Here is a 20,840-nt window from a genome sequence, read left to right as displayed (position 1 = left end):
TCGCTGCGTATCTATATCCTGGTATTATAGTTTCGTGCCGCCATTTTAGATGTGTTCACTGTTAGTTGACTCTCCTGTTGAATGTTACCCATTTATCGTATGATCGTCTGTCCTGTGCACTGATCCGTTCTAGCTCTGTATCTCCTTACATTTAAAACTTTTTAAAATTAACCTTACTGTCTCCTGCCACTCGGTGCACGTGGATTTTTGCAACATAGGTCGTATGCTTTTATGTGCTGCCGTGCCACCGAGTGGACGTATACTTTGCTATCAAGCTTCAGAAGTGTCGAGGCCGGCCGGATGGTTGTAGGCCCGTATTTGTTTTGTACACAGTGCTAAATAAAGGTTTTCAAAAAAAAAAAAAAAAAAAAAAATGAAACCGGGCAGCGTGTTCAAGCAAAGAGCGGCGCCTTCACATAAACGTGAATCTAAAAAAACACGAAAGTAATAAAATTAATATTTGCAGTGCTTTAGGTCTTGCATTTAAATGCAAAACCTATGGCATTGCAAACAAACGGCTGCATTGTCCCTGCTGCTTTCAAAGTGAAAGTGCGCACGGCCCGCTCAATGTAAGCAAAGCACGTCATACTTAAAGTAGGAGAAACTTCAATCAAGAAAATAGTACACGTACTGTGTAACAAACAAGTAAAGGGGCCAGTAACCATAGGAGGTTACAAATGAAGACATGGCCGTACTAAGGAGGGACTAACAAGCCTATTTAGGAATCAAAAGACAGCATTTACGTAGGACAAACACACAAGCCAATGAAAATATGGGAAGGGGAGTGGGCGGGGCTTCTCTCCCGTACTGTACTACAACAAATCATCGCCAGAGCAGCACTTGCACGCTGGCTCAGGCTTGACCGAAAAACGATAATTAGCTATTTGCACGATACAATAATATTTTGATATATACAGTAGATAAAAATTCCCTTCAAAGTTGCTCAAAAGTGAGAACGTGATCTAAGCCAAATGCTAGGTCACAGGAGTGGATCATGGTGGAAATTAAAAGACCAAGTGGCCCAGCTGTTTATTAGGCCAGTGATAAAATAGTTTTTTAAACAAGAGTCTAAAAAAAGCCAAAATGTTCCGTAGTGTGCTGCAGCAGTTTAATCTAAGCGATCAGGATGGCTCTGAAATGATGACAAAATGAGGATGGCCAGGCCTCCAGTTCGAGCAATCAACGGACGGCCACAGGTACTACTTTTATTAGCCTTCAAGTGAATCAGACGGTGGCGGTTGCCTCAGTTTGGCTTGGTTGAATTAGAGGATGGGCTACATGAACTGATGATAAGCCAGGTAAATGAAAGTTGTAAAGCTGACGTTAACAGATGTATTCTCTGGATTGAAATCAGCAATAATGCCCTGCCTGCAGGTACAAATGCCCAGTTTGTTCGAATCAGGCTTTTAATGTGTTCTGCAGAGGGCCAACAGCACTGGGCAAATGCATACAATGTGCTCTAGAGGTTTTGCCACACCCCTTGTACACAAGATTGTCTGAGGAGCGCCGCCACGAAGGTAGACCAATGAGCTCATCAGCTCTGGGTATGGAATGGACAACAGTCTTGATTAGTATTTGTAGAGTGCAATGAATGCCCAGAGGCCTCTTGATGCTAGTGTCTGTCGGGACAAGACTGCTAAAAGCGAAAGTGTGCCAGTTGGCTCTTTGGTCACCTTATCTGGGCAATGTTGGGTGGGGCCCATCCAGCTTCCATTTAGATGCCCCCCCACTCTACATTTTGGGGTGGTACTACCTACCTACGAGCCTTACCCCGCCGATCACATTCTAACAATGCAATGTTATATGCCCAAATTACAGCCAATGATTGTTGCAATTTTCATTTGTGTCATATGGAATACTGTACAGAGTGTCAGCCACATTGCAGCCCATTTACAACGTGACACATCTAAGGAGATGCGTCATGTTGTAAAGCCCTGCATCACTTTATACCTGCATCAGGTATAATGAATGCAGGGTGGGCGTTCCCATGCAGGAAAGCCTTGTAGAAGTGACGCAGTGAAATCTACAAGATTTCACTGTGCCAATTCTAGGATGCTTCTGCATCAAAACCTTAAGGAGTGACGCAGTACAATAAGTATAGGCCTCCCATGCATTGCTGGAGTTGCTTCGTGCTGCGACACGACTCCAGCAATGCGTGACTTTTGCACCAACAGATACCTCAGAATTTCCCAACGCATCTGTCAATCCTTGCGCCATGGTATGCCGTATTGTAAATAAGGCGCACCCATGGTGGCGCAAGGGTATCGCAGGCAGGCGCAGGGAAACTGACGCATCTCTACAGATGCTTCAGTTTCTTGTAAATCTGCCCCTCGGATACCAGACTCCATCCGTTGGGCAAGGAGGATGTGGTCTTTGATAGCGATGGAAATGCTCTCATGTGACGTACAAGGAGAACAAAAGAATTTAAGGCTATTTCGAAACCACTCATGGATTACTTTCAAGGTGATATATTGATTGTGAACTGCTCAAGAACATTGGGAGCATTGCCACTAAGCTGATCCGACTGATATGAGTCCTCCTAAGACTAGAACTGCATTTATGATCGCAATGATGGACAATGTAGAAGCTTGATCTTATAAAATTGGGCTCTGAGGAGAGGCAAGGAAGGGGAGAGGGTCGATGTGGGGGCTGGGTAAAACAAATTGGAGTGGGGACTGCATTGGGACTGAATTGTTGTCATCTAAATCTTTTGTGAAACTTGTAAAATGATTTAAAAAAAAGCAGGGGTCCTATACCCCATAATTATAAAGATTGTTATTGCATCCATCCATCGAGGGTTCGGTACCAGGTAGCCCGAATTGGGCGTGGATTACTTTCTTGTGGAAGTAAAACGGCCCTTCATGAACCCTTCTGCTCCTACCAGTTTCTAGTCAGAAACCATTCAACACAAAAATCCTGGAAAAAGTATTGAATAAATAGCTCACTCAACAGATGGAAGAGAATCATCTTTTGGAGATTTGATATCTGGGTTTAGCCTCCATCGCAGAACTGGAGGCTTACTAGTTGATGTTAGGGAGAGACTTCAGGAAATTATGAGGAAAGTTTAAACAACACCCTTGTCAGATTTCGATACCATCAATCACGGCTTGTCCAAGACTGACAGTGTCTGTAGCACTGTGTCCCATTAGTGGTTGGGTTGGATGATTTCTTTCCTTACCTATACGACATCTCACGTGGTATGGGACAGTCAAAAAGCATGTGCGCAGAAATCAAAAAGTGGTGTGCCTCAAAGTTCCACCCTCTCCTTCGTTTTCTTTGATATCGAAATGGGGCCATTACATTGCCTACTGGTAGCGTTGGGGGATAGCGCTGCACATATTTACTGAAGACGTAGGTGCTACTTCCGCTAAGTGGATGCAAGAAACCTCAGGGCAATAACTACTGCCAAGAGAGAACTGATTGTGGTTGGTTGCAAGGGCTGGATTAAAAAACTGAGCAATCCTCAAAGTAATGTTGGATCAGTTTCTCTTATGAATTGAAAAGATAGGGATATCAATGTGGAGTTACAGTATGGTAGACCTATACTTACCTTAATATAAATACCTTCACAATATTTCAGTATCTGATATTTTGACCGCAATAATTTTGTTGGATATTTAACCCATGATATTCAGTTTTATACCTCCACCCCTAGTTATCGTAACAAGGTAGAGCCACTACTGTAATGGATGTTGTAGGATCTACAAAAATTAGTGCTTTACTTCGTGCGAGCAACAAAACAGAATCCGTTTTCTCCCACAACTATCCAAAGATTTTGAGCCCATAGGTTGGTCGGATTTAAATAACCGATCCTATTACTTTCATTCTGCCTACGTTTTGTTTGGTTTCATCCATAAGCTGATCTGTATAAAGGGCCTTGAATACTAACATTAAGTCCTCTTCCCATTCAGTAATTATGGAGATCTATCATCTCCCAGTCAGAAAAAATAACACAATTAATGCAGGTTCCCCTACCCCACTCCCTCCCACTGGAACTACATAAACTGAACTTTCCCAGCATTCTATCTGTTCTTTTTTCTGTCTGCCAACAGAATGGGATGAGGTTTGCTGGGCTCGGAGGTTCCTGGGTATCGCGGCCGTCTTCTTCACTGTGTGTGTCTCCCAGTCTGCGGAGCTTGCCGGGAGACAGGGTGACACGGAAGTCTGGCCCTTGGTGGCTGGGATGTTTCCGGGTTGCAGTCACGTCTGCCCGCTGGCCGGGCCCGATTGGCAGACGCAGGCTGTGAGTGATTGGCATGTCGTAGCTTGAAAGGGAGTGCTCTGGAGGTGCCTGGTTTCCGGTTTTTATGCAGAGGACAGATAGGCTGGGTCCAGGTGCATCGGTCACAGAGGGCATGCATGTGCAGGCTTGGGGCATTTTGCTTTTCAATTTTGGCAGTATAAAAATGATGTATGCCAGTGGTGAGTGCCGCATAATGGTTAAGTTTGCTGCATCTGTGTGCTGCTTGTGGATCATGGGGAAGCATACCAGGAAAAGGAAAAATGGGGATGAATTGTCATCTTCTTCATCTAGCTCCTCTGTCTCCTCTCTGAGAGATGATAGATCTCCATAAGTACTGGATGGGATGTGGACCAGGAGTAATGAAGATTACCAGTAAGTAATAGGACATTAATCTGTGTCCCCAGATGACCCTTCGGTTTGATGGATGATGGATGGCTAGAAGTGCCAAGTTCCAAGAGAGCATCCCAGGCGAAGTGCTTAATTTGAGGCAGTGGTTGCGGGTGAAGCCCACCAGCACATATTTGTGGGAACCAATACTCAGAATCAGACTTTAACCCAGAACAAGAGACAGCAAGGCAGAAAAGGGAGAAAGAAGATGGAAGGGAAATAGTGACAAAGGGAGAAAGCATCTTGACAAAAACCTGCAAGAGTGAAATAAATATGGGTAGGGAGTGTCTAGTGGTGGATGAAAGAGGTACGACGCTGAATCACGACTAGATTGCATTGTTATTCTGCACCCCGACATTTAGTAGTGCAGTCTGTAGGCTTCTGAGCAACACTTTGGGCACCAGCACTTATTCCTTTATAAATTAGGCACTTCCTAAGGGGGGTGTAAAATCTATCTAGTTCAGGTGCCCAAATATCAGAATGGCCTCAGTCAGAAGTAGAGAAATAACAGAAAGTTAAAAACATGTTATTAATCCTCTGTATGCTCAAACTTGACTACTCCGTGTCTTGATACGTTCAGGTTGTGAACTGTGACAATGGCAACAGCATCTCCTTGTCCGAGAGTCACCTTTGCCGGTTTTGAAATGAAAGACCCAATCATTTCATCACCAAGTATACAACCTTATTCCAAATACAGTTAAATGCAGAAAGACAAAATGTTCTTTCTCTGTCAATATGTACATATATGTTACATTTGTTACAGTTGTGTTGCATATAATGATAACTGCACCTCTCTTTCCAGCTTTCACCTACAGTGACTGTGAGAAAAACGGAGGAAGTTGTGTTGACTACCGTCAAACTAAATGCATTGCAGGAGTCGTACAGGGTTTTTGCCCAGGATTCTGGTATGATAGGTGCTGCATGCCCTGCGATAAAACGTGTAAGTATGAAGTACTTTAGTATGCATGGTAACTAACAGTGAGAGAAATAGTGCATGGCACTGAATGAAAATAGCCTTGTCATTTTTTTATTAGGTCTATCACATGACAACTTTGTCTCTTTATGCTTAGAGCTAAAGAGAAGCCCCTTCAGCCATCAGTCTTTGTAAGTGTATCCATTGCTGTAAGTACAAGCCACATGTTTATCTGCCCAAATTACAGTCATTGATTTTTTCAACTTTCATTTGTGGCATATGGAATATTGTACAGTCAGTCTGTGAATATAATGAGAGAGGTGCGTTCTATTGTTTTCTTTATGTGTAGCTGGGATGACCATCTGTCCAGAGTTTCCCTAGAACATCATTAGTAAACAATGAAAAGTATCTTTCACTATTAGTTCAGTAATGGACATCTTCCATTAAGCAGGGCCAGAGCTCAGGCACTCATTTGCTACCCATCACAGATACAATGGTTCTGTCGGGGAGACAGCAATTACATTATCTTTATTTTTTATTTCAAAGTATTTTATTTAATTTTTATAAGCAAAGACATTAGCATTTCTGTTACAAGGTTAGCCAATCGCGGTTTGTACAACAGCGTCTTGAGATACTTTAGCACATGTACTTAGCTAACCCCATATTACGTAATTTGCTGAGAACAAGATAAAGGGTGAAAGAAAAAGGCAGGAGAGAAAGGGGTGAAGGGAGAGCAAGAAGACAGGCTCTGTGGTTATAAGTCTTTTGACATGCGACTAGTATGCTTGTGGAGAGATTGGGAAACATGTTGGAACACCTACTGACCCGTGGGGCCATAATAGTTGCGCTTAGTTACATTTACTTTACCGCACATAAAGGGGAACAGGGGGTGTGTTGCCGGGATGACTTGTTTTCATGGGGGTTCGTAAAAGTCTAGGTACGTGTCGAGTGATTTCCACATCCCTCTGGATGCTGGTCTCCAGGGTGAGTTCTGTAGTGCAATGTTGTCCGCACCTCTGAGGTGTGTAATCCAGTTGAATCAGCCTTTGTATGAGGTCTTACTTGTGTCTTTCCAACTGGCTAGGACCATTTTCACTGCCGCGGTCAGCAGCAGGTCTAGTAGGTCTTTATCGTGATCTGATCTTAGTTCTTCAGTCATGAATGCGGTGGCGAGGGAGGAAAATTAATTTGTTAGCATACAGCCCAGTACCTTATTTATAAAACCAAAGATTTTCTCCCAGAATGTTTTGAGTGTTGGGCATTGGTAGATAAGGTGTGCTAGGTCCCCCTTTTCCTTGTTACAATTCCAGCATAGTGCATCTTCCCTGAGACCTAATGAGAATAATCGTGCAGGGTTCCAAAAAGCCTTATGGAGTAGCCAAAATGTTGTTTGTGATAGCACCAGGGAGATTTTATTGCGTGAGGCAGAGGCCCATAGTGTGGTCAGTTCTTGTTCGTTAAGTGTGTTTTTGGTTTGTTTTTTCCAGTAGTTAATTGTCTTGTCATCAAGTTTGGAGGATTTTGGGCGTAGTAGTTTGAAGAGGTGTGAGACCTCGTGTCCTAGTTTATTACTGTTTGCTATGTACCGGGAGATTGATTGTTGTGCGATTGATACTTTGGTTTTGGTCAAGGCCGTTATGATTTTCAAAAAGGTATAGAATTTAATGTCTGTTAGGTTATGCCTAGCCTTGAGGTCTACGAAAGTGGCGGGTATGCACCATCTTCTAATTGGTAGGGGTGGTAGATACCTTTCTCAATCCATGTGTCGAAGGCTAGGTATTTCCCCCTGTATAGGATCTTACTATTGGCCCAGAGTGACTCCATCTTAGAGCCCTTGATGCTGATCTCCAGCTATCTTTAGTAGTGCAATTTTTGTGTTTTTGAAAATGGACTTGGAGGCGTGATTGTGCCTATTTGCTTTTAGCAGCGCCAGGGGGCTTAGATTGTTCAGGATGGCTCTCTCTACTTGAAGCCACGCCGGTGTGTGGCCATTAGGGGGTGATATCCAGTAAGACCCTTGTTTTGCCAGAAATGCTAGTTGGAATATTCTGAAGTCTTCTAGGTTTCCCCCCCCCCCCCTGGTTTTTCCCTAATCTTAGTTTTTTTATGCTTATCTGTGCTTTCTTCCCTCGCCAAAGGAATTTATAGATCAGGATATCAACTTTGCGGTGAAAGTCATCTGTTAGTAGGAGTGGAAGCATGGTGATCAGGTTGTTAATCATTGATCATTTTGATCGTCTCAATTCTGCCCCACCACGTTATGAATTTTGGGGACAAGGACTCCAGGAGTTTCTTGATCTTTTCTAGCAATAGTTTCTTGTTGTGACTTAGTGTGTTCAATAGGTCACTCCCAAAGTGTATACCTAGATATTTGCTACATCCTGTTGCCAGGCTAGGCCTGACTCCCCTAGAATATCCTTAGTGCAGTGGATGTTTAATGTTTTGCATTCTGATTTATCCCTGTTGAGCTTATATCCTGAGTGCCCAGAGTATTCTGCCATGGTTTCTATCAGGGCCTCAATTGAAGCCTTCAGTTGTTCCGTTACTATTAGTATGTCATCAGCGTATGCGGCAAGTTTTATCTCCACGCCATTAATATCGACCCCTTTTATGTTTGCGTTTAGTTTGATGTCACGGATCAGGGGTTCCAGTGGCAGTAAAAATAGCGAGGGGGACAGTGGGCAACCCTTTCTTGTAACCCGTTGTAGTGTAAACGGTTCAGAGAGTGACCCATTAACGACAACACGGGCTGTTGGGTCCCCATACAGGGCCATCACCATCCGTATATATCCTTCCCCCAAGTTGAAGGATTGCGTACAGTGCTCTAGGAAAGTCCAGGAAACTCTGTCAAAGGCCTTCTCGGCATCAAGGGTAATAGCTACTGCTGGCTCTGATTTTGTGGCTGTATGCTCCAGTATGTGGCAGAGAAGTCGGGTATTGTTGTTAGACATCCAAGTGCGTAGGAAACCCACCTGGGAGTTGCTTATTAGACTGAGTAGGGCAGAATTGAGTCTGGTTGCCAAGATTTCCGCGTATATTTTGCAGTCCACATTAATAAGGGATATGGGTCTGAACTTTTTGGGTGACAATTGGTCTTTGCCCTCCTTTGGAACGACGATTATGTTGGCTTCCGACATAGATTCCGACACAGTCCCTCTATCTGCACAATGGTTAAAGACCTGCTTCATGGTAGGTTTCAACTGTTCTAGGAAGGTCTTGTAGAAGGTGGCTGTGAAACCATTCGGCCCGGGAGCTATGTTATCTTTCAATTATTTGACCGCCATTTCAATTTCAACATCGCTAATTTCTTGCCCTAATTTGAGTGCATCTTCGCGGCTTAGCTGTGGAAGGCCGAGTTTGTTGAGGTATTTTGTGCATACCTCTAGATCCGTGGTCTGATTGTTTTTGTAGAGTTCCTCATAGAACTCTCGAAAGGTCTTGAGGATGTCTTTGTGTCTTGTGTGGGTTTTGTTGTTTGAGTCTGTGATGGAGGAGACAGTAAATTGGTTGCGTTTGTGTTTTAGGTAGAAGGCAAGCAGTTTCCCCGCTTTATTTGCTTCGCATAGGTTAAGGGCCTTGTATTTGTTAAACCACAGTCAGTCCCGCTCTCCCACTCAGGATTTTGTTGTAATCATACTTTATTTTGTTAGGTCTGCTAGGAGTTTGCTGTCTTGTATGGCCGTGGCATGAGCCGTTTCTAAGCTTTTAATGTCCTGCTCGAGCTGTGTCAGCCGCAGGTTTGCGCTTTTGTTTATTTTGGATTTAATTTCAATTATTGTGCCTCTGATGGTCGCCTTCAGGGCGTCCCACAGTATGGTAGTGCTAGTACCCAGGGAGTCATTGTGTTTGAGGTAATCTGTTATGGCCTCCTCAATCTTTTTTTTGTTTGCGGGGTCTGCTAGGATGTCACTATTGGAACGCCACCTCCAGGGTACGGCTTCGTTGTGGCAGCCGCTCAGTTTTAGACTGATACATGAATGGTCTAATACAAGCCTACACGCTATCTCAGAGTGTTCTATTAGATGTGTGTGGGGCCCTGAAATTAGTATGTAGTCTATCCTGCTGTAAGAATTGTGTGGGTTGGAGTAGAATGTAAAGTCCCTAGTGTCCGGGTGCTGGAGGCGCCATGGGTCCTTAAGGTCAAATTTAGAGCAAATATTTTGGAGTGTGGTATGTGCGTTAGTGGGCTGGTATTGGCAGGATGACTGTCTATCCATTATATGGTCCAGTGGTATATTAAAATCCCCCGCCACCACCATGAGGTTGTTCTGTGGGAAACTATCTAATGTGTTTGATACTTCCTCCCAAAAGGTTGGGTCGTCCTTGTTTGGGCCATATATGTTAGCTTCGTGGATTAGCTCTTCTCCCCTTCTCAGATGTGTCACCAAAAGTCTACCCTCTTCAGCTTTTAGATAACAGTGTAATGACCCCTTGTTTCTTCTTTTCTGCAGGTGAGCAAGCCATTTGTGATATCCAGTTGCCTCTCACTAGCTTTGCATCCTCCATGGATAGCTTGGTTTCCTGTAGTAGGATTATATCTCCTTTAGTTTTAGCTAAATAGTCTACAATCTTCCTGCATTTAATGGGGTAGTTAAGCCCTTTGACATTGAGGGACAATATATTGAGTTCAGATGCCAGGCTGAGAGTATTACTGTGGGCCATTATTTAGGGTAAGGCATGTCTGGTGAATCCTCCCTATAAACCCAATTCACGATTGTGCTATCTCCGGGTCCTGCGCTGGAGGGCGGCACTCTTCCTTCCCCCACCCTACTCACCCCGTGTTGTACGGCTTTAGGGCTCTTGTGGAATACATGCGGATTAGGTGTTGGTTCCGTGTGTCTAGATATGCTTGGTCTCCTGATTCCGTAGGTTATTAGGACTTGCCAGAGCCCTGTTGTAGAGAGAAAAGAGGTGAAAATGGAAAGGAAGATAGAGAATACAGAAAGCAAAGAGCTGAGCTACCACCCCCTCCCCCTCCCGCCCCTCCCCCCAGTCACTAAAACATCGTGTGTCGGACGTGCGATGACAGGGTCGCCGTCCCGTCTCTCAGGGAATAACTTATGTTTTTATGTGTCTGTATTCCCAAGAGAGCCTAAAATTTATCTAGTTGCGTATTATTTCTTTGTTTTAAAAATTTCTGTGTTTGTAACCCCCGCCCTTGATACTTGTCCCATTGTCTATAAAGGATAAAGGATATGAAGATTGTCTCTTGGGTTGAGAGTAGGCAACAGGTGTCAAGGTGCCGCCGACGATAACTGACCATTGGTCCATAGGTCCTTGAGCGAGACTTGGTGTCCATTTGAGGTAGGAATGTGTGGTTTAAGTGAGGTAGATACCAGTTGTTGAGGTAGATACTGGTTGCAATTCTCTTGTGCAGGTTTTGATTCATTCGCTCCCTAGCTCAGGCGAGGCTCTCCTTTTGCTGGATCCGGCTTGTAATGTCTCCATTTCTTGGGCTGTTGGGCCGTCCAGGTATTTAGCCAGCTCCTTATCCTGAATTTGGCGGGCCCAATAAAGGAGAATTGTATGTCTTTCTTCCTCAGATTGTCTCGTAAGGCAAGGAACCCCTTTCTAGTGTCTACCATGGGTTTAGAGTAGTCCTGCGTAAATATGATCTTATACCCTTTCCAGGAGATCTGGTGGTTTCTATGTGCAAAGTTGAAGATGGCTTCCGTGTGCTGCGATCTCAGAGGCTTACATATTATTGGTCGGGCTGCATTCCTTCGCATCTGTGGTTTGCTTTGTGGTCTTGGCCAGGTCATGGACATCTGCTAATTTTTTTAGGATCATTTCTAGGGTGCCATTGATGTCTGGTTTCTGTTTAAGCGGTGAATCAGATAACACAGGTTCTCCTTTGGTTTTTTTAAGCTGCTGCTGGAGCCTTGATTCCCTCTCTGCCATGTTTTTAAGTCACAGGTTTACTTGGTGCTACACAGTTTGCGCTGTTCCTGGGTTGTTGTGGCTTTGTGTTGCCTGTGGTCCGTTATCGTCTGCTGGGTTTCTGTGGGTCCCTAACTTGTTGACAGCCTGATCAGCTTCAGATGCAGCTGCGCTCCTCCACTGTATGCTCTTGGGATGATGTGGTGTTGCGCTGCAGGGTTTCCCCTTCTGCGACTTCCTGTGTGATGGTATAGAATTGAGCTGTGTGTTGGACCTTTTGGTGGTTCTCCTCGTTTTTGGTCCCTCCGCCACCAGCTGCCCTCCTCGTCTGGCTGCTGTAGCTGATTGTAGTCAGCTAGTGTTTTCCCAGTCAGCTTCATTTGATCTGCTGCTGGTGCTGCTTCCGCTTTTTCCGGGCTGTTATGAGGGCACCCTCCCTTTTGCAGGGTTCTTTTTAGCTCCCAGACGTGGCTTGGGTCGACTCTTTGTATATCCCCCCTTTTGGGCCCCTCATTGCCTTTACTGGTGGTATCCTTGCAGTGGTTATGGGGGTCACGTGCTGATCGTGGGCTGATCGCGGGCGTTCTTCCTTTTTGGTTACTGTGCCCGTGTGCCCTTAATGTGACCGCAGCAGATCGCAACCAATTGCAGCCGATTGCACCTTGGCTACCACCTGAGTGGAATCTTCGTTTGTACTCTCTCTCTCTCTCTCAATTTGGCTGGGCCGTGAGCCTTGAGGTGGGCCGTGAGCAGGGGGCCCTTATTTCTTTTTTTTTCTTCCTCGCCTTTGCTCCTTCGCTGTTCGCGCATTTGCTCCTCGCCTGCGTTTTTGTGTTCCCCCCTCTGACTTCCTCCTACTAGGTCCGCAGCGCGCACATAAGCCTCCCGCACCTTGATACCCGTTCTTCTTAGCTTACTGGCGCTGGCTGGGGATGACGGAGGAGTTTGCTTCTTCTGTTCAGCTTTCGATTTGATGGTGGAGGTGTTTACTTGTTCTATTCATCTTTCAGTTTCGTTTTGGGCGCCATTTGCATCTTTGTGTTCCTCGCATTGGGCACATCACAATTTTTTTTTTCTCCCCTTATCTGGTGTCGGGTGTCTCAGCGCTGGTGTACCCTTAATGTGACCGCAAACACTCACACGTTGCCTTACGCCACCCAGGACTCTTCGTTGGTGCTCTCTGCAATTTAGTTGGGTCGTGAGCGGGGGACCCTGATTCTCTTGCCGTCGCCCCTCGCCGGTTTTGACTCCCAGCGTTATGTCTTCCACTCGCTAGGTCCGCTGGTGTGCACGCGACTCTTCTCTCCGCACCTTCCCCACACACCGATACACGTTCTTGGTTTACCGGTGCTGGCTGGGGATGGCAGATAGTGGAGGTGCGATTTGTCTTTTCTGAGCTATTATGAATTTTTTCTAGGTGTTCTGAAATTAACTTTGCCTCATACTTCAAATTGTTGTGATTTTGCCTCATATGCTGCTAGTTCTTATTCTTATGTCCCTTTTTTTAAACAGTTGCAGCATAACTTACGTAGGTGGGGCAGAAGAGAGGGGCAGGGGGCAAGGTGGCAGGGCAGCAGCAACAAGCGGACCATGGAGGGCAGGCGGGATGGGCACTGGAAGCACAACACACCATGGAGGGTAACAGTGAGACTATAATGGCATACACAGACAACAGAGGGGAGGTGGGGGGGTTATTGACAGTTAGCTTACCACACAGGTTAGTTTGGAGGGGCTGTGATAGCACAGAAGACCATGCATGGCAAGTGGGAGGGTTAGTGGCAGCACAATGGCAATGGTGGGCAAGTGAGAGTGGGCAATGGCATGCACAAAAGACCATGGGGGACAAATGGGAGCGATGGAGCCTGGACACAAAGAAGAGGGGGAAGGGGCTTCACAACAGACCATGCAGGGCAGGTAGGAGGAGTAGCTGCATCACAACAGAGCATGGAGAGCAGAAAGGAGTGCCATAAAAAGTACCATTGAGAACAGACAGGCGGGGTGGAGGTGAAAGGAACAAGAAGCAGCCATCTGACCATGCTAGGCAGGTGGGAGGGAAAGTGGCGACTCAAGAGAACTCCCAGATTAGATGGGACAGTGGGCAGGACCATGGAAAATGGTGGGTAGAAAGTTGGGAGCAGGGGCATGCACACAGACATTGGTAAGCAGGGGAAGGCGACTAGGGGCAGCAAGCTAAGCACAGAGGCTAAGCAGTGTGGCAATGATGGGGCAAAGAAATGGGCATCGGGGGCAGGAAGACTGGGCAGGGATATCAAGCTAAATGGAGGGGAGTGGCAACACATCAGACCATGTAGGTCAGGAGGGAAGGATCTGGTGCATGGACTTGGACAACAGAGAGTAGGGAGGAGGTGAATGGGGCAGCAATCTAACTGTTCAGGGCAGGCTAGAAGGGCTGTGGCAGATCAATGATCAACAAAGGGTTGTAGTGAGGTAGCAGGGCATGGACTTGGGCAATAGATGGCAAGGGGGGGCAGGGGCAGCAAGTTTGAGTGGAGGCAGCACAATGCCAGGTCCTGCATGTAATATGAATTCATTTTGGATTGGCGTTTGTTTATTTGACTGCTGCTGTTTCACAGTATACTAAATTGTGACCATTTGAAACTGTTCTTCGTTAAACTGTCCTTTTTTTACTACTCGCGCAATGATGTGCATTTCTAACAGTACTGCTGTATGCCATGCTTGTTTGTATTTTAATTTAGGATGATAGTTATATTTGTTATCCAATTAAGTCTGTTTTTCCTCTTGGATGGCTGTCTAGTTTGCTTTCAGTGCTCTTGTATATTTTAAATATATTTTATTAACTTTTTCAATGGACGTATAAGACCATTAAATGCAAATTATGCATTAGCAGGAGGTTGTCAGCAGTTAGTTACAAAACAAAATCATAGCACACAGATCTTGTTCCACAATTTTTCTACTCTTTGTAACAACTGACAATAACAGCACCGAGAGTAGCAACAGACAGAGTTATAGGCTGTTCGTGTTTCTTTTTTCATAAAATCCCTCAGAATTGTCCAGTGCAATTCCACCCAGTATCTTTACCACCCAAAAATGTTGCACCTTAAAGTACATTGCTTAGCTCAATGAATGAGTAATTGAGGACATGAGTCACACATACCTATTTAATCATTTGACTGTCCCAGCCTGTCATCAAGACAGAATTTAGCTTTGAAAAGCTATAAAGGCCTCAACTTCCTTCGCCAATATGTATATGCAATTGGTTTCTTCCATGCTCCCTCGCGCTCCTCATTGCATAATGCTGCAACTTCTCTTACACCCACAGATCAACTATTTTCTTTCCCCTACTGTGCAGTGACCCCACAGGTGATCATCAGAGACATAGTCATGCTATGGCCCTTCAGTGCTCTTGTATGTTATATTTTTAAACCAATTTAGCCTTCTTTATGTCCGGATTGTATATAGTGTGCTTTCAGGTGTTTTGTATGTCCTGATTATAAAGACATTTAACTATTACATTTCTAATTTTAGTTTGGCTGTTTATTTTAATTTTATATGATCTATCTATCTATCTATCTATCTATCTATCTATCTATCTATCTATCTATCTATCTATCTATCTATCTATCTATCTATCTAGCTATCTATCATGGAACCCTCCCCATCTCAAATTATTATCTATTTTTTTATCATCTATCGTCCATGTATCATCTATCTATCTCTTTGGGTATCGATCTTTGCAACTCAATCTGTCTATCTTTGCAAATCTATCTATTTATCTTTGCAACTCTATCTTTGCAGCAGTATCTATCTATAACACCCTCTCTATCTACCTGTCTTTGCAAGCCTCTTTCTCATTTATCTTTGGAAGCCTCTCTCTCTGTCTTAGCAAAACTCTATGTCGATTTTTAAGAAAAGTTTACAAAAATATTGCAAAAAACCTTAGCAACACTAAGAGGCTGGCAGCCAAAGCCAGACCGATTGGCTTTTTTTGCTCTGGTGTTAGCCAAGACCTCTTGATTTTACTACACTCATGTGTATGACATAGTTTCCTATATGGATTTTCAGCCAGACTTCATTCATTAATCTGTTGTTGTGTCATTTACATATTTCTACCAGCCACTGCGGCATGCATCTTAGGGCAGTGAGTTAGCACACTTCAGCCACTGGGTAATTTTACTTTGAGTTACAGCATGCTACTCCTTTACAAGGAGCACATCAACACACAAAGTAATCCCCTCCAGCTTCAGGGGCACGTAAGGTAATGTGTGTTTTTTTGAAACCCCAAAAATATTTTTTGCTTTAGTCAATGATTTTGTTTTTAGATTGATGATGGCCTGGCTGCCTCCACACCAATAAGGGTTCACACAAACGAAGACAGACAAAACAAGAATTGCCAAAGTCAAAAGGCTGGTGGGCAACGCAAGACCTGTTGGCTTTGTTAATGCTTAATTTTATTTGGGACTCTCTTTTGATAATACCAAAACTTGATTCCATATTCTTAAGATTGGGAGGCTGTAATATATTAGATTCCAGGGAGCACTAGTTCTTTTTTGCAGCTCGCAAAGGTAAATAACAATCAAACATGTGCTGACAGTGTACAATGGCAATTGTATCTTTACCATCTGTGTTGCAGGACGTTGAGAATATTGTACTGCCACGTCTCTTCAGATCTAAGAAAACAGGATTTCAAATGCCTTTTGGGATAGCCACAACACTTTCACAGCTTTATTTGTCATTGTTAATTTATCATGAGGAACTGGGCTTAACATATTTATTACATAAAATAAACTTAGCCCCCATACGTTTATGGATGGTACATTAGAACAAGCTCTGGCAATGCCACTAAGTCTCCCCTATGTGAGATCAATTGGCTTTGTCAATGTTTTTTAGACATGTTGCATTGCATCATGAGCAGATAGGCAACATGGCTTAAGGTCAAGAAAAATAATCACTAGAGCAATATTTACAGAATACACCATATACGCCATTGGATGTATTCCTTTATGTGCGTCTACGACAGGGGATACAAACAATTATTCCTGATTTCCCGCAAGAACCCTTGAGTCTCATCCCGCTACATCATATGCTAGGATCCACTGATGGAAAGCATCTAGTATCAGCCCTATACACCAGCATACGATCACACAGGGAGGGAATTCATAGTCTGTCTCGTGTGCAGTGGGGAGAAGATTTAGGAAGAGAAATTACAGACGATCAGTGGAAATATTGCTGCCTCCAAACAGCACAGATCTCGGCAAGTTGTAGGCTACGAGTGATACATTAAAAATATCTGCATTGCTTATACTATACGCCAATCAAGAAATACAAATTTAAGCTGGCAGAAACTGATAGCTGTGAGCGATGCAAACAGGCAGGTGCGGGGATCTTACATCTAGCGTGGGTATGCCAGACAATAGAAGAATATTGGGAATAGGTGTTGGTGGCGCTTGAAAAGATGACTGACAGACTAATAGAAAGAGACCCTTTGCTTATTCTCCTACGAAACACAGCATAGATACCTGTTGCCTATAGGAAATTCCTTGCTATTTCACTGTTGTTAGCCAAACGAAGAGTGGCGTGTCGATGGGGAAGGGGCCGAGCCCCAAAATTCAAAGAATGGTTGACAGACCTAACATATTGCCAAGAACAGACTACCGTCTATGCTGAGACAGTACCACATACCTCCAGGCCCAAAGATATATGGAAACCTCTTCAGGGGTACCTACTATCACAAAATTCTGCAGATGCGCATCCTACTCCAATCGCAATTACATAAATAACAGCAGGTGTGCTTTGGTAGCAGTTCGGTCATCCAGACTATCGGTCCACCAAGATTGCCCGATCTGATAGCCACATATATACCGAAGGTTGTCAACAGAAGATATATCTATCTGTCCTTGGGTTTTCATAACTGGCAAACTCCTCTTGATCCTTGTATAATGATGTATTTCCCTGTGTCCAGTATATCCCCCTGTCAGTATTGTGTAATCAGAAAGATTGTTTCATTGCCTATGTTGTATTTATGGTACCTGGCAGAAGAGATTATTGTGGTAATATTGCGATTCACTGTACATTGCATTGGTATACATTGTGTGCTTTATGTTAAAACTACAAATAAAGTTAAAAAAATAAATAAATAAATAATCACTAGGACGCGATCAGCCAGGCTTCTCCAACAATAATATTTTGCAAAAAGATGACAAAACAAAACAAGCACTGACAAAAGCAAAAGGCTAATGGCTATTGCAGACCTTTTGAATTTGCCAATGCATGTTTGATCTTTTTTAAAGCTGTTTTCACCACAAGGTTTGTATCATATGTTTTCTGCCTACGTAAGTAGATTTTGTAGCACTCTTTTATTCTGCTTCAATGTGAGCCACACAAATATTTTAAAATGTGCCTGTTCATCACTTGCTCTGATTCAATGCATATTTTGTGCCGGGCCTCAGTGCCTCTGTTGCAAATTGGGTTACTGGTTAAAGGGAGTGAAATCTTACTCAAGTAGCAACCACCATTTCAATCAAGGTAAAGTCACAAGCAAACCCAAAATTAACCTGTGCTTTACCCTCTGGTAGCTTGGCACAAGCAGTCAGGCAATGTGTAAAATATTTAGGCAGAACTTCAAACAATAATTATAATGAAAACACAACGCAAGAAAAATAGAACACCAAATTAGAAAAATAGAATTAAATGGAAAAACTTATATGAGATGAAAACAACAAAAACCCGTTCAGTACAACCAGAGATAGGCAGATTTAAAGATTAAAGTGGAAATAGTGCCTAAAATCACAATGAGCTAACTGCGGTTATCTGGTCACGCCAGACTGCGACTAAGTTGCAAATACTTAAAACAGTAAAACAGTGAAATCACCACACAAAATGAAATGATTTCTCACCAGGTTAGAAAAATAGAATTTCATTTAATAAATAAAACAAGACTAAAACAACAAAAATCCAATAAGTAGAACCAGAGATGTTGAATTTTAAAATTTATAGTGAAAAATAGTGCCAAGAAGCAAAAAGCACTATTTGGGATATCTGGTTGCAGTGGACCGGGACAAAGCCACAAGTACAGGCCCACTGTGATGGAGTGTGAGCCAGATGCAGAGACCAAGTTAGGCCAGCTGAACAAAGTACCTTAACGTGCAGAGTGTTATGATATATTGCATTGAGGAAGCGTCACACAGTGGCAATCCTGAGGTAGGTGCAGGGCTCCAATGTGGAGTCCTGCATTGTCGTTGAGGATGCCATCAATAAGGGGCTTGCAATGCGAAGTCCTACGTTGAGGATGCGTTGCACATCAGTGGTTAAGAAAAAGCTGAGGGCTGCGACGATGCACAGTCCTGAATGGTTGTCGAGGATGCTGTTGACGAGGGACTTGGGATACAAAGGCCTGTGTTGAGTACGTGCCAGAAACTGGCAGCTCCGAGGCAGTTGCAGGCTATGATGTGAGACTTTTACAAAAACAAGGGAACCCAAAAGGTTGATAAGGACCTTGGGTAACAGTTTAGTATTAGAACAGTGGTCCTTAAACGCAACAGTTGAGTAAATAGGCTAATTATAGACTTGAATCAGTACTATAATGCGAGTGTCCAGCCGGACAATCAATTTAATACATCAAAAATGTCAAAGAACAAAAATACAAACGTAGCAATTACTTGGGAGACAATCCTGCATCCTACATGAACACATGACAAATACATTTAGAACAAAAACATATCAGGCAAGGCGGGGTAGCTTGTGGAATATTGAGCACAATTTCTAACAAGCTTAGAGAAACAGTAACTGCACTTTTTTTTATCATGTGTGATCAACGTGCAAACTGTTTACATTAGTCAACGACGTTTCGATACTTTAAAAACAATAATAGGATAATCATCAGGACAGTTAAGATGCAAGCCTGAATCAATGAAAATAGCCTGTGGGAAATGAGGAAAAGGGAAGTAGATATGGGAGCGTCTAATACAGAGCCGTAAAACATTGTACCAGCCATGGGGCAGTCAAGGTGTGAAGCAGACGCACATGCACGTGGTTGAGTGCACTCCGACCATGAAATGGCGAAAGGTTGGACTTAGGAAGGTGATGCACGGTGACAATTAATGAAGTGCCTATATAAAGGATAAAGGATAAAATCACCGGAATGCTTGCAGCAAAGGATATACAACAAGCACATGGTACGTCTGCCAAGAAGGTACGAGTAGGTGATGGACAGAGGGCTTGGTTGTGAGTAGCTGATGTGAGGTCCTGTGTTGGGGATGCGCCTTGCAGCTCCAGAGAGGAGCTGCAAGGAAATGCATCACACTGTGTTGGTTTTGCCCATGTGACCAGAACTGGGCTGGCAGAGCACCTTCAGGCCCACTTCCAAGGGTCCAGGACTGGGGTGGCACCACTTGGGGAGGGTACAACTCACAGCAAACAGACTTTAGGTGCTGGGTTCAAAGTGGTTGAAGTCGTTTCTGTCCCTGAGGCTCTGATCAGGAGGGGTGGTATTTCGGAACAAGCATGCCTTTACCACACATGCCATTACTCAGCAGTGTTTAAAATGAATACGTCTTTACCACGCATTCCTTTACCATGCACATCATGTCTTAAGGAAAGCGCTGGACTCTGCAACTGTATAATTTACAATTCCAATTCCAGTCTGCGCAACTGTAGGGAAAGCGTTTGACTTTAAGTCTACGCCGCTTTCCCTGAGGCATTTTGTTGTAAAGACATGCAGGTAAAGACGCATTTATTGTAATACCTGGGTTGTAATGGCAGCCAGTGGTTCGTGCCACGTTGTGAATGCTGTTTCCCATCAGAAGGTCAGCCAACAAGCCCTTGGAGTCACTCTGGTGGTGCTGGGTTCAAGTTGCTGGTCCAGTCCTTATCACTCAGACAGCAGGGCTACGGGGTAACGGAGTAGCAGCCCTTCTTGCAGAGCAGCACATCGGTCCTTCTGAGTCTTCCACAGGTCCAGAGGTGTACTCAAGAGTTGGGTTTGAGGGTCCAGTATGTATACATGGTGCCCACTTTGAAGTAGGAGATGGATCTAGGGGCTTCCACCCCCAGAGGTGCTTGCAATTTCCTGCCCTGGCCTCAGCTTATATGGTATAACAAAAGACTAGTGTCAAACTGTTGGAAAATGGCTCTTTCTGGAGGGTCACCCCCAAATATGTTGCCTTTCTCCTTCTACTTTTCGCTGAATTTGTTTTTCTTGGCCTTAGGACTCTGAGCACTTTACCGCTGCTAACCATTTCTAAAGTGCATGTACTCTCTTTTCTAAACACAGTACATTGGCTCATACTCAATTGACATATTTAATTTACTTATATGTCCCTAGTGTGTGTCCATGGCATGTAAATTAAATGCTACTAGCGGGCCAATAGCACTGATTGTTCACCCATCAAAGAAGCCCTCTAACCATTGCAGAGCATGTGTGTGCAGTTTAAACTGCCA

General features: G+C 44.0%; 1 long non-coding RNA gene across 1 annotated transcript in view; it reads left to right on the top strand.

Moving 5' to 3' along the window:
- The first annotated feature begins 5,432 nt into the window (after positions 1-5,432).
- Positions 5,433-20,840, top strand: part of LOC146775772 (uncharacterized) — a 101,853-nt gene continuing 86,445 nt past the window's right edge. Inside the window, exon 1 of the long non-coding RNA XR_014972239.1 lies at positions 5,433-5,570. This is a non-coding gene — a long non-coding RNA (uncharacterized LOC146775772). The remainder of the gene's footprint in view (positions 5,571-20,840) is intronic.

Source organism: Triturus cristatus, chromosome 12 (assembly GCF_964204655.1).
Source record: "Triturus cristatus chromosome 12, aTriCri1.1, whole genome shotgun sequence".
NCBI lineage: Eukaryota > Metazoa > Chordata > Amphibia > Caudata > Salamandridae > Triturus > Triturus cristatus.
This window is presented reverse-complemented; position numbering and strand designations above follow the sequence as displayed.